Genomic DNA, 18,226 nt, shown 5'->3' on the forward strand with positions numbered 1-18,226 from the left:
TCACATTGAAAAACAGTTTAAAAAAAATGAAATTATAACATAATTTATTTAGTCCAACAGATACCAAATATTATCACTTGAACATATAGTTGTATAAAAGTTATGTGATCGCTGACATAGTTTTTGCATATGCAGTCTTCCAAATCAGGCCCGTCTCCACACGGGCTACCCCATTTCAAGTGCACAATCTGGAGTAGGTATCATTGGAAACCAGTCTGGTGGTAGCTGTTCTTTTTATATCTTCCCTCAGATGCTTGAGCATTTTGTAGAAATGGCCTTGGGCTAAACAGAGATTCAACACAGGATCATCTGAGGATGAAATGAGTTCCTGCCGGAGAGGGTTCAATGCAGTGCCTGGCCTGGATTGGCCTGGTGGGTCCTGGGAATAAGAAAACACCAACCCGGCCATTTTGGACTCTGTGGACACCTGCTGGGAACAGGACTTCTGAAATGACAAATAAGTCTGGAAGGCTGTGGTCCACAGCCATTTTTGTTGGCTGTGAGTGGAGTCTATGAAATCAGAGGGAAGGAGCACACAGCTCTCCTTCAAACTGAAGATGTATGTGCTCTCGACGAAACTGAGTTCTATCCAGGCAAGAGATGTGCATATGTGTACAGAGCAAACAACAACACAGTAACTCCTGGCAGAAAACCTAACAGCACCAGAGCAATCTGTGGAGATATAACTCAAGCTCATGGAAACATTTGGCATGGCTCATGTCAAATTCCAAAGCAATCTTCCTGCTGAGGCCACTGGACACAGAATCCGTGGGATGCTGTACCCTTCAAGGACTTACACTTATTGAAAACTAAATAAATAAAAGTGAAAAAAACAAAAACCAGCCAATGTTTACCACCCTTGAACTCTGTACTGACTTTGTCTAAAAGGCCAGTAGCCTACAACGCAACCCCCCCATCCACATGCGGATCCAGCAGACATTGACAAATGACCATCGCACCCTTCCCAACCTCCTGATCTTCCCACTAGCATGATTCAAGCAGCCACCTCCTTCCATTTGATGAAATGAAGCCTACTTTCTATCCCAAATCTACGTGGGTTATTTTTATATAACATGGCAGATAGAATTGCTAATACATCAGGCAAATTCTGGTGGCTCAAATGGTAAAGAATCCACCGGCAATGCAGGAAACCTGGGCTCAATCCCTGGGTTGAAAAGATCCCCTGGAGAAAGGAATGGCAACCCACTCCAGTATTCTTGCCTAGAGAATTCCATGGACCAAGGAGCCTGGTGGGTTACAGTCCATGGGGTTGCAAAGAATCAGACATGACTGAGTGGCTAACACTTTTACTTTTCACTTTTCAAGCAAATTCTAAATGCTTTTTCCTCTTCACTCATCCAGTCCTCTCAACATCATCAGATACAATTTTGTCTATGTCACAGATGGAGATACTGAAGCCCAGAGGGTTTTAATGGCTGGTCCAGTGTCATCCAAGTAATACAAGGCAAAAATGGGATTTGAACTCTGGACCCAGAGACACTGCTTTGAACAGTCAGGGAAGATCTGGGTCTGGAGCAAGGCTGTAATGAAGAGGATGCTCTGTCTGCCTCCTCAGGTTGCCAGGGCTCCTCATAGGAAAGTCTAAAGGTGCTACAGAGGACTCAGTGTCCAGCCTCACCGGTAGAGCATGGACTTTGATGTGTGCTTGAGAAATCTTTCAACAGGTTAAGTCCTCTGTCTCCCTTTTCTATAAATGAGGGATTACAATGCCTACCCTTTGCAGCTAGCTCTTAAGTCAGTGAAATAAAACAAAGCATGTATATGATCCGGCATGGCCTGTCATGACAAGCGTTTCCTTCTCCCAGGAAACAGCTTCATGTGTGTGTGAACTGCTCAGAAACACAAGGTTCCACACTGAGGAGGACCCCACATTTGGTTTAATCCCCTGCTATTTTGAAAGTTTTAATAATTTGTTAAGAACCCCGTATTTTCCTTCTTCCCTGATCCCCGCATCTTGTGAAGCCAGATCTACTTCTCTTCACTTCTCCACCAGAACACAGACTCCTCCAGGGCATGGGCTTCTCAAGGACTGGCTGCTGCCTTCTTGCTGTTTTCCAATTGTGTGTCAGGCCTGCGTGAGAAAGGCCCGGAGATTGAGGAGGAAGGTCTGTGCCCATGTATCAAAGCCCATCTGGCCAGTGGTCCCTAGGAGGGAGGTGCCCTAGTGGAGAAGAGAATGCTCAGCCCTGTTTTCTAGGGGACACTGCCTTGTTGTCAAAGGGGCTGCTCCTCCAAACCAGGCTCAGTTTTGAGTTTAGTGCCCTAATCATAGATTGTCTGGAGGACAGTTCTGCAGGTTGGTGTGATGATCCCTGACTTAGAGATGAAGGAATTGAGACCCAACCGAAATGAAATGAAGCAGCTGGTGGCTGGATTGGGGCACAAGTCCAAGAATGCCAACACTCCCGGAGATGCCAATGGTGTGAGACCACAAGGAGCTGGTGAACAAGAGGCAGTATGCAGAAGGCCCACTCTCACTGATCAAAGCTCCTCTCAGATATTGCACAGCAGATTCCCTTCAAGTAAATAAAATAATGGAAAAATTAGGAGAGGAAATGGAAAATTTCCTGTTCCTGAACAATAATAAGAGGGATTCACAGAAGCAAATTTTGCTAGATATCCTTTATCATTTGTTTCCTCCCAATAGGATTTAAACAAAAAATGATTAGATACAGTTGGTGTTATATATTTAGACTCATAAAATGTTTGACAGCATCTTGTGGAATTTTTACTGGGAGAATTATTTAAATTGGCTGGGATTGGAATGTTGTCACAAAGACTGAAGGCTGGATCACTGCCTGTTAACAGAGGGTCATAATAAATGGCAAGGAGAGCAGGTTTGAAGACCAGCACTTTGGGATTTGTGGAAGCTCCATGTTTTAATTCACTTCTCCATCAATAATTAAAGTAAGTCGGTGTGGTTATCTGGGAAAAGAGGCCATGGTGGACGTACTTGGAAACAGATACAGCCCAGATATTCACCACCTCTTCTACCCCAACAACAGTGACATCACAACCTCACCACCACCAAATCACCACCACCACTACCTTTGCAACAACACCAACTGCCAACAACACCACATCATCCACAACACCCATCAGTACCACCACCATCACCACAATCACCAACACCCCCATAAGAACAGCCACAACAACTACTACCCCAACAACAGTAGCATCACAATACCCACCATCGTCCATGACACCACACCAAGTACCAACACACCACTACCATAGCAACAATCTCCACCACCACCATCATAAAAAACTGCAACCACTACCTCCATCACCCCAACAATAGTGGCATCACAACACCCACTACGGCCATTGCAACAACCACCACAACTGCCCAAACCAACAGCGCTACAACATCAATGGCAACTGATACCACCGCAATAATTACCACCACTGCAGCAACCATAATAACACCATCAATTGTAAACACCAGCAATGTCACTGCATCACCAACATTTACACAACAGCATCAACCATAAGTACCACCACGATCAGGACTATAATCATCACCACCATTAAGCAATATCAACCACCTCCACCATCCCAGCAATAGTGATACCAACAACCATAACCAATACCATTGCAACAACCACAGAATCAGCAACCATCACAACCACTACCAAGGCCATAACAACCTTGGACAATAATTATCACAGCATCAACCACCACCACCACCATAATAACAGTTACCACAACCACAAAAAATTAATAGCTGCAACCAGTACACATCAAAAACAACCACTACAAATACTACTACCACCACACAGTCACGGTAACAGAGAAGAATAAATCTGACTCCATAAGTGGATCTATTTATTTTACTCTAAATAGTAGGGGAAACAGTGGAAACACTGTCAGACTTTATTTTTGGGGGCTCCAAAATCACTACAGATGGTGACTGCAGCCATGAAATTAAAAGACGCTTACTCCTTGGAAGAAAAGTTATGACCAACCTAGATAGCATATTGAAAAGCAGAGACATTACTTTGCCAACAAAGGTCTGTCTAGTCAAGGCTATGGTTTTTCCAGTGATCATGTATGGATGTGAGAGTGGGACTATAAAGAAAGATGAGTGCTGAAGAATTGATGCTTTTGAACTGTGGTGTTGGAGAAGACTCTTGAGAGTCCCTTGGACTGCAAGGAGATCCAACCAGTCCATTCTGAAGATCAGCCCTGGGATTTCTTTGGAAGGACTGATGCTAAAGCTGAAACTCCAGTACTTTGGCCACCTCATGCAAAGAGTTGACTCATTGGAAAAGACTCTGATGCTGGGAGGGATTGGGGGCAAGAGGAGAAGGGGACGACAGAGGATGAGATGGCTGGATGGCATCACTGACTCGATGGACATGAGTTTGAGTGAACTCTGGGAGATGGTGATGGACAGGGAGGCCTGGTGTGCTGCGATTCATGGGGTCGCAAAGAGTCAGACAGGACTGAGGGACTGAACTGAACTGAACTGAAACTTTGTATTCTGTTGATTTTGCTACAAGTGAAGAATGTTGCCTACAGCCTAAAAGAGACAGGATATTCCCTTCTCAAGGCTTTGACATTTAAGGGTGTGATACATTTCCATTTATATAGAGATAAAAAGTCACAGAATGGAGAATCACATTTGTCTTCTTGGAGACTTACAGGAACATGTTGGCTTGACCTATGGACAGCTGCAAGAACAAAGTATTCCAGCACAAAGAAGTTTGAAACAACCAAGCACACTCCCATCCCTGTTAGTATAAAATAAGTCTGAATTCTAACTCGAATAAGATGGTTGTTTTGGACACTAGTCCACCATCTTCTCAGTCTGCTGACTTTCTGAACAAGGCCACTGTCCCTTGCCCTCACAATTCATCTCTTGATTTACTGGCCTGTTTCACCACAAGCAGTATGAGCTTAAATTCAGTAACAGCATCACTGGAGCCAACAGGCACAACAGCAACACCAGCAACACCTACAGCCCCCTTCCCCATCACCACCACCACAAGGAGCCTAGCTTGACGATCAGGATGGATCTGGATCTGTCCAGATCCAGCAGGGGTTGTGGTTTGTTCTATCTTTGAACATGGCTCCTGGCAGAATAGACTCCAGCCCATTACTACCTAGTGGTGAGGAAGGGTTGGTCCAATTTTGTCTCATCTGTCTCCAGGTTTACTTCCATGATTCAAATGAGAGCAGGGAATGAAGCCACAGGTGGCTTCTTCACCTGTGGAATGCCAGGATCCAGCATGGAGCAGGTGCTCAGACATTTTTATGAATTAATGAACAATGGAAAAATGAAGAGAGATTTTGCAAATGGAAGTATTTAGACAAGTGCCCTCTTGGAATCAAGGTTGTCTTGCTAGTTAGCATGTAGTTATGAAATGTGCTCTATGGAAGCTGATTTTCAGCTTTCCCCAAACATCAGAGCATTGATAATTACTCAGTTCCCTAGAACACAGCCCTTCCTGCTGGTTTACAAAGCACTTCCTGCTGTGCTCAGTGGTGTGGTCCTCGTGACAACTGGAGCAGGTACATGGAGATGACATTCTCACCACCTGGTTTTACTCACCAGGAAATGGAGGTGCAGAGAGGGAACCGATTTGCCCAGATCTTATGGGAAGTCAATGATGAGTTTGGGTCCAGACTCTGCCTCCTGATGCAAAATTACTTTCTCTCTCCATCTCCCATATCACCTTTGAGAGTGCAACATAAGCTCAAACCCTAAACCATCTTGATGGTTCTTCCAATATTTTCCAACTCTTCAATTTTTTCCTACTTAAATAATTCATGGATTTCTTAGGGATTGCATTGTAGTATTTTTATACAGTTCTCAGAAGACACTGTCATTGCAGTGGTTAAGCCACTGTTCCTTTCCTCTCCCGCATGTCCCCACCACATCACCTTTCCTGTCTGGGGGCATTGGAATGGCTTGCCGTTGGGATGGGACAATGTAGTTAGGGGTTCACTGGGATTAGTGGGTGTGTTTCCACATATAGGGCTCTGCTATTTGGGTAGGGATAGCTTCTAGAAATTCTCCTGCTGCCCACATTCCAACTCATCTAGAGTTGTGACCTGAAGATGCAAGAACTGTTACACCTTGAAATAAGAATGCTTTCTCATGGCCCAGGGCTGGATTATGTATTTAGTGGAGGAGAAACATGATTTGGAGAATACAGAACAAAATGTGGGACATGAAAATGGTTTGTTCTCTTCATCCACTTGTGAACATACTCTCAGGACCACACTTAAAAGTGCTGTGTGTATGTTTACAAACTCACCACCTTTATTCTTCCATTGTGAAAATAGCAAAATAGACTTTACTGGAATTGTGTCTGTAAGGTGTAGAACTCTAGTAGAATGGCAGTGTGAGATCGCAGGTATTACGAGCCAGGAACTGGATCCAGTCTTGATGCATCCAATGGCTCTCAACTCAACCAAGTCTAAAAAGTTTAGCAGAAACAACATGCAATACCACAGACCCAGTGAAACAGCTGATGAAATAAATGCTTCCATGACAATCCTATATACCTCCATTGATGAGCTGACCTATAGCATACAGGATAGTTGGATTATACAGTGGTGTAACTCAATACAACATAGCAGCAGTAGTAAAATGCATTTTGGATGGATTATTTTAAAATTCTTACACAGTTATGGATCACACCCAAAATTCAAACACAAGAGAAGTTCAGTTCAGTTCAGTCATTCAGTCATGTCCAACTCTTTGTGACCCCATGGACTGCAGTACTCCAGGCCTCCCAGTCCATCACCAATTCCCAGAGTTTACTCAAACTCATGTCCATTGTGTCAGTGATGCCATCCAGCCATCTCATCCTCTGTCGTCCCCTTCTCCTCCCACCTTCAATCTTTCCCAGAATCAAGGTCTTTTCAAATGAGCCAGTTCTTCACATCAGGTGGCCAAAGTATTGGAATTTCAGCTTCAGCATCAGTCCTTCCAATTTCGCTCTTGGTTCTGCTTCTCCAAGAAGATCATCATCCATTATCCATGATCCAGCTCTCACTCTGGGGTACCCTGGTGCATTTGAGAAGGGCAGAGTGCCCACTTAAGGGATAGAGTTTGGGAGAGATGGTGCTTACTTTCAGGTTGAATGCTCACAGCATTTGCAGGTAAAGGTTTTACCCTATTTGCCAAACTAGTTCTCCAAGTCTTATAGGCATCCAGCCTTAGTAATCACAGGCTGAGTCCTTCTTGTACATGAGGCTGAAGCCCACAGTTTCTCATCTGTTTTCAGGCCTCTGTGCCACCATCACCTCTTTCTGTTCCCCTCAGCGATGGCTTCTCTGAGACCACTGGGCATGGTAGATGAGGGCGGGAGGCCCCACCCTCCACCTTCTGCTGTCAGCTGGACGGGCTCTGCTGTCTGGCCAAAAAGTAGTAATGGGGGGCTCTTGTGAAAGGCAGAGTTCCCACACTTACATCCCATTGTCTGGGGTTCAAAAGTGGTTAACTCTCAAGGGGACAAGGTCCCAGGTTTCTGTCCACTTAGTGCTTGGGCACTGATGGAGAGCATTCCCTGAGCGGGGCTTCCAGCCTTTTCCCCACTGCCTGCCTGCAGAGCAACTGGCTGCAATCTGGGCTCCTCTCCTGATGGGCTTTCCTAAAACTGACAGGAAGTTGCTGACAGCTCTAACGTTCTGACTCCCCAGCTCATCCTTCTTAAGATGTGGGCCACCCTCACTGATGTTCCTGGTGTTTTGAAACTGCACAGAAGGATACACTCAAGGGCTCAGCTTCCAGCTGGCAAGATCTGGGGCCTGGCTGAGTCAACCTCCACATTTTCGGTGTGACCATGTAGTTGTTCAGTCAGTAAGTCGTGTCTGACTCTTTGCAACCCACTGGACTGCAGCACACCAGGCTTCCCTGTCCTTCACCATTTCCTGGAGTTTGTCCATCGAGTCGGTGACACCATCCAACCATCTTGTCCTCTGCTGGTGTGACTATGGTAGTTTCCATATCTGCTCTAACCAGAGGACAAAGTTGACATGAAAGAAACTTTCCCATTTGTGTTCCAGTTCAGAAGTGAGCTCCATGGCCAGCAGGGCAGCTCTGCACCCTTAGCTTAGAGCATCTGTCTGTGGGTCATGGAGGCACCAGCTCTTGCTGGAAACAGGGGTGAATGAGGGGAGGGCAGAGCTGATCCAGTCTGGGGAATGACCGCCTGCAAAGCTGTTGGCCTGGCTTTTATGCACCCTCCTCTGCCTTAAACTTGATCACAAGACCTCCATATGTGCCAGTACAGATGGATAGAAAGAGTAGACTCTTTACATGCAGTTATTCACAGAGGGTTAGGGGATCAAAGAAAGGGGAGGGGCAGCTGGCCATCATCCACAGGTAACCAAGGCGAGCTCTCTCAGAGTCTCAGGGAAGAGAGAGACAGCCCACTGGTGTCCTTGTGGAGATTAAACTAGTTGATGCACAGAAAGCACTCGGTGGGGCACCTGCCACATTCTGAGTACTCATGGGTCTCTGTCCTCATCTTCACCATCAATGTTTTCCAGAACTGTGAGTTTGGGGAAGATCCTAATTAAGTCTCTTTGCACCTAAAACCAAGTACAGAAGAGCTGATGGACTGCTGGCCATCACAGAGGCTCTGGGCACAATGCAGGTGCCTGAGCTGACCATGAGCCAGACAGAGCTCTCTTCACAGTGTCCTGCTTCTGTGGACTCACCTCTTGTGAGATGAGAGAACTTTGCCTCCTGATGTCTGAGGTTATGCCAGGCATGTCTGTGTGTGTGTGTGTGTTTAGGTGAGACACCTGGCTACTTCTCTAGGTAAGAACATGAGAACACCCAGGAAACCATGCATCATCCCTGAAGTAAAACCATGCATCCATTTTCTGGCTGAAGAAGTGTAAGAGGAGAGCCCATGTCTGAGAAAGGACCTCCCGTGGAAATGTAAAGACCCCTCCCCACCCCCAACCTGAACAGTAGCAACCTCCCACACATCACACGCAAACACACACCCATAATCCCAGGCGCACACAGCCTCCCTGCAGGGCCACCCTACAGGTCCACAGGTCCACTGTCTTGGTGACATTCCAATGGCCCCAGACACATGCTCCCAGGAACGTCATTACCAGCAGAAGTCACTGCTTTACTCCCCATGCAAGCTTTCATGTACACATTCCTACACACCCGTGTTCCCACCCTACAAGTGACATGGACCCCTGCACTGCTTGTGCGCACACCCCCACCTTCACATACCCACAGGCTCTCTGTGCACCCTCTTGGGCTCATGACACGCCTACTCCTGCAAACCCCTTTACTTCCCCCAGGAACTGTATCTCAAGCAGCAACTTAATCAGCGAGAATGGGAAAAAATCCCAACTCATCGATACATGGCTGCATTGACATTTATGCCCAGTAGGTGTCAGACAGATATTATCTGCTCCGGACCAGCAGCAGCCCCTTCCTTGCATCCCCAAAGGGGAGAAAAAGATGAATTAACACATGAAAGAGCAGAGAGAAGGCAGAAGCAACAGGACTTCTGCTCCCATGCGGGGAGAGCCCAGGGCTCTTCTGGGCTCTGAATTCATGAGGGATCGCACCCGTGGGTGGCTGCAGGGGGCTGGGTGCTGGATGGGGTGGGCGCTGTTTAACCACATTTGGGGGTACCATCTGTGTACGTGCACTTGGTGAATGGGCCATGGGGATGAAGGTGTCCTTGTCCATTTGCACACATACTGTTGAGTGTGTCTGTGTGTGCATGGGGTGGAGCCATCAGTCTAAACCAAATGCATAGTGGGGAGAGTGGAATCTGCCCTGAGGTCTCTGCTTGTGGCCCCAGGGTCAGCTCAAGGTGAAGGCTAGCCGACAGGGGGCTGAGGAGGGTGGGTCCTCTCAGCCCCCTGGTCCTCCCAGGCATCACCTGGGGACCCTTAGCTTGGCATCCTGAACCAGCACTGCAACTGCCACAGAAAGGGCTTGCAGCGGGCCTCTGGCCTGAATAAAAGGAAGTGGGGGCTGAGAAGCAGGCATACAAACAGTTATTTAGGAAGAGCAATGCTCTTCCTAACCTGGGGCTGCTAACCTGTGGTTTCGGAGTCCAACTTGCCATTTTTCAAAATGATACACTGACTGTAGCTTAAAATACCCCAGACTCCATTCTTCTTTGCCTTAATCACAATCATTGAGCTTGGACAGAGGCTAATGATGGGTGGGTTTTGTTGTTGTTTGAGATTTTTTTGTTCTGTGCTCAGCTTTTATTATAAGCCAGGAGGACAAGAGGAGGAGGGGGTGACAGAAGACGAGATGGTTGGATGACATCACTGACTCAATGAACATGAGTTTGAGCAAACTCTAAGAGATGGTGAAGGAAGGGAAGCCTGGTGTGCTGCAGTCCATGAGGTCAAAAAGAGTCAGACATGACTTAGGGACTGAATGACAAAGGGGTTCCTAGCCTACCTGGACCTGAAGTGCTGTGGCCTAGGCCCCTTCCTGACCCAAGGACTCAGCAACTCACACCACTGTCTCTGCTCAGGGGTCAAGACATCCCCTGCAAGGTGACTAATATAGTGCCTGATCCAGCATGGGCATTGGGTGGACATGGGCTGTTACTTGGCCTTAACAGAAGAGAATGTCTCTGTTGCTCTTTCTCTCTGCCTCTGTCTCTCCATCTCTTTCTATCTCCCTGTCTCCCTGTCTCTCTCCCCACCACCTGCTCTCTTTCTCAATGATGGGGGCCTTCTCTCTCTTGCCCACCATCAAGCAGTCATTAGGACTAAAGCTAGCTTCCCTCATAGGGGTCAGCCTGAGTCTCTGATGGACTGGTGGGGGTGGAGGATGTCTGCAAACCTCCTGAAAGCCTGTACACAAATTCCTCAAAGACTGTAAACACAGGGCTAGTGTCACCTTCCCTGAGGAGGGGGTCCAGGGTTCTTCTCAAATTCCCAAGAAGTCCAGAACCCCCAGTGGCATGGTCTTGCTTCACTAGTCTTCCCTGGACTGGCACTGATGTCCCTTCCATTGAGATACTGAATTCCTATTATCATGCAAATATGTTAACAGAATAACATTTCTACCTATCAGGAGTCATTAACGGGAGTTAATCCAGCAAATTAGAATAAGAAGCGAGAAGGCCATAGAGGGGAACTGCCTGATTTGGAGGCTTCCTGTGACCTTGAGGAGGTCACATCCCTATGCTCTGGGCTTGCTCTACAAAACAGAAAGACCCTGACTGGCAAGGTGATCTAAGTCCCCGTTTGTGGGAGAGGCTGCAGTTATCTTTGTTATCCTTCCAGCCCTCTTCACTCTCAAAGTGTATCATCTGCTTTCTCCTTGGGAGGGGCCTGGGGCTTTGACCACTGGCAGATCTGATTCCAGTTGCTTCTGGGAGTGGGAAATGAGGTGGCAGAGCTCAGGAGTGCTGTGGGGCCCTGGGAGGAGGGGGGTCCCTGGGCAGGTGCTCTGTAGGGGTCCTCCTCCCATCTCCGCACAGTCCTGGCTGGCCTTCTGCCTTCCCGTCCTTCCTTCTTGGTCTCTGCACACCTCCTGCTTCTCCATGAGGTGCCTGCCTCTCCAGGCTTCAGACCAAGCACTCAGTTCTACTCTTCTGACTCCCTTTTGGGGTCATGGTGTCTATGTCGGTAGCTTCCTTAGGCATTGCACAAAGCACAGTCTGGGCAGCTGTGTTCGTTAGCCCTGTGTGTCTGAAGCTTTCAATGACCACCCTGTATTCTGCTGACTTTTTTGAATTTACCAGGTTGTGAAATGTAATATACATACAGAAAGGTGCATAAAACATACCTGCTCAAATTAAAGGAGAGTTCTAAAGCACACAGTCATATGTGTCACCTACAGCAAGACGTGTAACATTGCCCGTGCAAGAAGACCTCAAATGTCCCTTCCACACAGAGGGACTTATCTTGACTTTTATCATGACCAGTTCTTGCTCTCAGAGTTGCTGTTGCTATGGCGATGCTGCCCTGTTGTGCACCCCTACCCCCCGTATGTCCGGCTTGCTTGTTGTGGAATGCAACGCACAGGAATCATTCTGTGTGTATTCCAAGTCTCGCATCTTTCTGTTGATGCTACATGTGTGAGATTCACCCATGCATGTCTGTCTCTTTATAGCTGCTTAAGTAGCTCATTGTAAGTTCCTGTATCTAGTCCACCACTGATGGAAGTCTGGCTTGTTTCCAGTTTGGGGCTGCACTTGTCCAGGTGAGCTTCTGGACCAGGTATATGCCTGGGAGGGAAACCAGAAGGTCATAGGGAACATATGTGTTCAATTTTAATAGATTACCTGCAACTGGGTCACCAAGTGCTTGTAACAATTACTATGTGTACTATGTTTCTGTTCTACACCCTCAACAAACAGTGAAAAAGTGAAGTCGCTCAGTCATGTCCAACTCTTTGCAACCCCACGGACTGTAGCCTATCAAGCTCCTCCGTCCCTGGGATTTTCCAGGCAAGAGTGCTGGAGTGGATTGCCATTTCCTTCACCAGGAGATCTTCCCAACCCAGGGATTGAACCTGGGCCTCCCTCATTGCAGGCAGACACTTTACCGTCTGACCCATCCAATGTCAAATTTCGTCAAGCTCACAGGTGCAAGAGAGTATAGTCTAGTGATTTCCTTTTGCATTTCTCTGAGGATTAATAATATTGAGCACGTTTTCTTGTGTTTCTTGGCCATCCCTGGCCAAGTGAAGTTGTTCAAGTCTGTTCAAAATAAATAAATAAATATTTATTTATCTGTTTGCCAACAAAGGTCCATATAGCCAAAGCTATAGTTTTTCCAATGATCATATATAGATGTTATAGCTGGATCAGAAAGAAGGCTGAGCACCACAGAATTGATGCTTTCCAATTGTGCTGAAGACTTTTGAGAGTCCCTTGGACAGCAAGGAGATCAAATCAGTCAATCCTAAAGGAAATCAACCATGAATATTCATTGGAAGGACAGATGTCAACAAAGGTTCATATGATCAAAGTCATGGTCTTTCCAATAGTCATGTATGAATGTGAGAGTTGGACTAGAAAGAAAGCTGAGAGCCAAAAAGTTGATGCTTTTGAACTGTGGTGTTGGAGAAGACTCTTGAAAATACCTTGGACTGCAAGCAGGTCAAACCAGTCAATCCTAAAGGAAATCAGTCCTGAATATTCATTGGAAGGACTGATGTTGAAGCTGAAGCTCTAATACTTTGGCCATCTGATGCGAAGAAATGACTCATTGGAAAAGACCCTGATGCTGGGAAAGATTGAAGGCAGGAAAAGAAGGGGGCGACAGAGGATGAGATGGTTGGATGGCATCACTGACTCAATGGACGTGAGTTTGAGCAAACTCCAGGAGATAGTGAAGGACAGGGGAGCAGTCCATGGAATTACGAAGAGTTGGACACTACTGAGCCACTGAATAATAACAACAATTTATCTGTTTGGGTGCGCTGGGTCTTCCTTGTGGTGCACGAAATCAGTATATCTGCAGCATGTGGAATCTTAGTTTCCCAACCTGGAATTGAACCTGTGTCCCCTGCATTGCAAGGTGGATTCTTAACCATTGGACCACCAGGAAAGTCCCTATGGGACTATCTTTATCGTTTAGAAACATTTTACTTGGAGATGTCTTAGAGCCTTGCCTCTCCCTCGTCCCATCAGCAAGTCAATTTCCAACGCCTCTCAGCTATATCTTTTAATGGTTTTTCTTGGCTGTTCTCACTTTCCATGCTTTTCCATATTTTTCCATATTTGAAACTTCAGCCTGAGGTCTCCCATATGGTTCAAGATCCACAGGAGTGCCAGATGTGAACATGAAAGCCAAATCTCCATATGCTCCTCCCCGACTCAAGCCCTCCTCAGCCTGTCTGCACAGGACACATATTGACTGTTAGCTGGCGGCTCATGAGCTTTTCCACCCCAGCTCACCCACTTCCTCCCTAGATCCTTCACACTTTTAAAAGTCAGCTTCAACTTGCTAGTATTTGGCTGAGGATTTTTGCATCTATGTTCATGTACCCAGTGTCCACAGCCACACAATTCATAATTGCCAAGACACAGAGGCAACCTAAATGTCCAGTGACAGAGGAATAGATAGAGAATACGTGATCCATGTATATAATGAACTATTACTCAGCCATAAGAAAGATCGAAATAATGCCATTTTCAGCAACGTGGATGGACATAGAGATGATTGTACTGAGTACAGTAAGGCAGACAGAGAAAGACAAATATCATATATCACTTATATGTGTAAGGTAAAAAGAACGATGTAGGTGAACTTATTTACAAAACAGAAGCAGACTCACAGACATAGGAACCAAATGTATGCTTGCCAAAGTGGCAAGTTCTAAACCACACATACATGTAACTGTTACACTGGAGGAGGGGCAGGTTAATTAGGAGTTTGGGATTAACATACACATACCACAGTCTATAAGATAGGTAACCAACAAGGACCTACTATATAGTACAGGGAACTATACTCAGTAAATTTTAATAACCTAAAGCAGAAAAGAATATTAAAAAGAGTGTATATAAATATTATATATATATATATATACAACTGAGCTGAATCACTTTGATGTACACCTGAAATGAACACAACATTGTATATCAACCATATTTCAATAAAAAATTTTTTTAATCACAGAAAATAAAAAAATAAAGAAGAAACAAAAAACTTATTGAGGTGTAATTTACAAGCATTCAAAAGCACCCCCTTTGAAATGCAGACTTGGATAAGCTCTGATACACATATAGACATAAGCCACCTGGCAGCGAGACCCCCTGCCCCCGACCCTGGACCCTGGCCCCATGCAAACTCTGACCTGCTCTGTGTCTATTCTGGAATTTTATCCATATGGAACCACACAGCATGTCCTTTCTGTCCCTTTGCCTCATTTTGCTCTTTGGCTTTATTGTGTGTTGGAACTCTAATCCTGTGTATTGCTGGAGATGTTTCTTCATGTGGTGGTACCACAGTGTCTGCAGCCAATCACCTGTAGATGAAAGCTGGGTCTTCTCCAGGCTGGGCTGTGATGATTAAAGCTCTGGTTTCATTTCTATATGGTAAATGCCCAGGGATCTTCTCAGCTGGCTCAGAGGTAAAGAAACTGCCTGCCAATGCAGACACAGGAGTCATGGGTTCTATTCCTGCATCAGAAAGATCCCTTGGAGGCGGAAATGGCAACCTACTCCAGTATTCTTGCCTGGAAAATTCCATGGACAGAGGAGTCTGGCGGGATACAGTACATGGGGTTGCAAAGAGTCTGACATGACTTAGCCACTGAGCACACATGCAAATGTCTAAGAGTCAATTGCTAGATTTCATGAGAAGTAAAGAATCTGTCCATCAAACGGTTTTCCAAAATGTCCAGGTACACCCAGTAACATCTGAGCACACCTGTTGCTCCTCATTCTTGCCATACATGTATTTTCACTTTGCCATTTAGCTAGTCCAGAACTATAAGGTACTGTGCTAAGTCACATCAGCCATGTCTGACTCTTTGTGACCCTATGGACTGTAGCTTGCCAGGCTCCTCTGTCCATGAAATTTTCCAAGCAAGAATACTAGAGTGGGTTGCCATGCCCTCCTCCAGGGGATCTTCCTGACCCAGGGATTGAACCCATGTTTCTTACATCTCCTGCATTGGCAGGCAGGTTCTTTACCACTAGTGCCACTTCAGTTCAGTTCAGTCGCTCAGTTGTGTCCAACTCTTTGCGACCCCATGGACTGCAACACACCAGGCTTCCCTGTCCATCACCAATTTGCAAAGCTTACTCAAACTCATGTCTATTGAGTCAGTGATGCCATCCAACCATCTCACCCTCTGTCATCCCCTTCTCCTCCTGCCTTCAATCTTTCCCAGCATCAGGGTCTTTTCCAATGGGTCAGTTCTTCGCATCAGGTGGCCAAAGTATTGGAGTTTCAGCTTTAGCATCAGTCCTTCCAATGAATATTCAGGACTGATTTCCTTTAGGATTGACTGGTTTGATCTTCTTGCTGTCCAAGGGACTCTCAAGAGTCCTCTGCAACATCACAGTTCAAAAGCATCAATTCTTCGGCACTCAGCTTTCTTTATAGTCCAACTCTCACATCCATACATGACTACTGGAAAAACCATAACTTTGATTAGATGGGCCTTTGTCAGCAAAGTAATGTCTCTGCTTTTTAATATACTGCCTAGGTTTGTCACAGCTTTCTTCCAAGGAGCAAGTGTCTTTTAATTTCATGGCTGCAGTCACCATCTGCAGTGATTTTGGAGCCCCCCAAATAAAGTCTCTCACTGTTCCCATTGTTTCCCCATCTATTTGCTATGAAGTGATGGGACCAGTTGCCATGGTCTTAGTTTTTTGAATGTTGAGTTTTAAGCCAGCTTCTTCACTCTCCTCTTTCACTTTCATCAAGAGTTTCTCTTCCCTTTCTGCCATGAGGGTGGTGTCATCTGCATATCTGAGGTTATTGATATTTCTCCCAGCTATCTTGATTCCAGCTTGTGCTTCATCCAGTCCGGCATTTTGCATGACATACTGAATATAAGTTAAATGAGCAAGGTGACTCTGCAGCCTTGATGTACTCCTTTCCCAATTTGGAACCAGTCTGTTGTTCCATGTCACCTACTATGGTGCTCTAGTGCCACCTACTATGTATAAAATCAGCATGATTTTTGAAAAGACAACGATTTTCCCATTAAATTATCTTGATATCTTTATTGAAAGTTAATTGATTGTATAACTATGAACATATCTCTTGAATCTCTTTTCTGTTGCATTGACTTAAAAGTATATCCCTATGGGTGTCACTGTCTCAGTTATAGTGGTTTTATGGTAAGGACTGAAATCAAGACGTGGCAAGTCTCCCACTTTGCTATTTGTTTTGGATCCATGTTTGTATTGGCACCAAATTCATGTCAGGACCCTGAACTGTACGAGTATGGCATTTGGAAGTGTGATGTCTGCGAGGTGTTTGTATTCATATGAGGTTGTTAGAGTGGGACCCCTCAGGAGAGTTGCGGTTCATGGCCCTCCTTGAAACCTAGCTTTCATCCTCTCTCCCTCCTCCCCTGTTTCATCATGTGGTCTTGGATTTTCCCATCACCACCATAACTATGAAAAGTACATTTCTGCTGTTTAAACCACCCCATTTATGGCATTCTATTATAGCACACAGAACACTTAGCCACTTCTTTGTTTCAAAATAATTTTGCCTGTTCTAGGTTATTTTGCATCTCTAGCTAAAGTTTAGAATCAGTTTGTCAATTACAAAAAAAAAAAAAAAAAAAAGTCTTGGATTTTGATAGGAATTATATGAATTTATATATGTATTTGGGAAGAATTAACATTTTAAAGTAGAGTTTTTAGTCTTTAAGCAAGATATTCCTCTTTATTTATGTAGATTTTTCATTTCTTTCAGAAAAATTGCAGTTTTTCAGTGTACAGTTTTTCTGTGTATACATATATCCCCATATATTTACATATTTTTATATGTAAATAAAAATATAGGGGATATATAACAGTATATGGGGGCCTCCCAGGTGGCTCAGTAAAGAATCTGCCTACCAATGCAGGAGATGTAAGAGACGTGGGTTCGTTTCCTGGGTCAGGAAGATCCCCTGGAGAAAGAAATAACAACCTACCCCAGTATTCTTGTCTGGAGAACCCCATGGGCACAGGAACCTAGTGGGCTACAGTCTATGGGGTCACAAAGAGCCAGACACGACTTAGTGACTAAACAACAACACCTGTGAGTATAGTACATATGTTAGATGTATATAACTATATTGACCATATACAGATTCTTAAATATTTCACTTTTTTGATGTTATTATAAGCGACTATTTTTAAATTTTCATTTTCCATTTGTTTGTTTCTGTCATACAGAGATGAACTTTATTTTTGTATGTTGACTTCAGATAACTTGCTAGATTTAGCTATTTGTTGTGGCAATACTTTTGGAGTTTCCTTAGGCTTTTTCTACATATTTACATGATCCTATCATCTACAAATAAAGACAGTTTTATTGCTTCCAGTCTAATTTGTAGGCCCTTTATTTCTTTTCCTTTGTTATTGCACTGGCTAGGAAGTTCTGTAAAATAGTGAATAAAAGTAGTGAGAATAGACATTCTTGCCATGTTCCTGTAAGTATTCAGGCTTTCATCATTAAGTGCAATTTTATCAATAAAAATTGCTTTTGCTTTTGTTTGGACTGTTTTGTTTCATTTTTTACCTGTCCTTTATTGATTGAGGATGTTTCCTCT

At 45.0% G+C, this 18,226-nt stretch overlaps 1 pseudogene; it reads left to right on the forward strand.

Moving 5' to 3' along the window:
• Nucleotides 1–450: 450 nt before the first annotated feature.
• LOC129654285 (60S ribosomal protein L35a-like) lies at nt 451–806 on the forward strand (annotated as a pseudogene).
• Nucleotides 807–18,226: the final 17,420 nt, after the last annotated feature.

This window comes from Bubalus kerabau, chromosome 5 (genome assembly GCF_029407905.1).
Source record: "Bubalus kerabau isolate K-KA32 ecotype Philippines breed swamp buffalo chromosome 5, PCC_UOA_SB_1v2, whole genome shotgun sequence".
Lineage (NCBI taxonomy): Eukaryota > Metazoa > Chordata > Mammalia > Artiodactyla > Bovidae > Bubalus > Bubalus kerabau.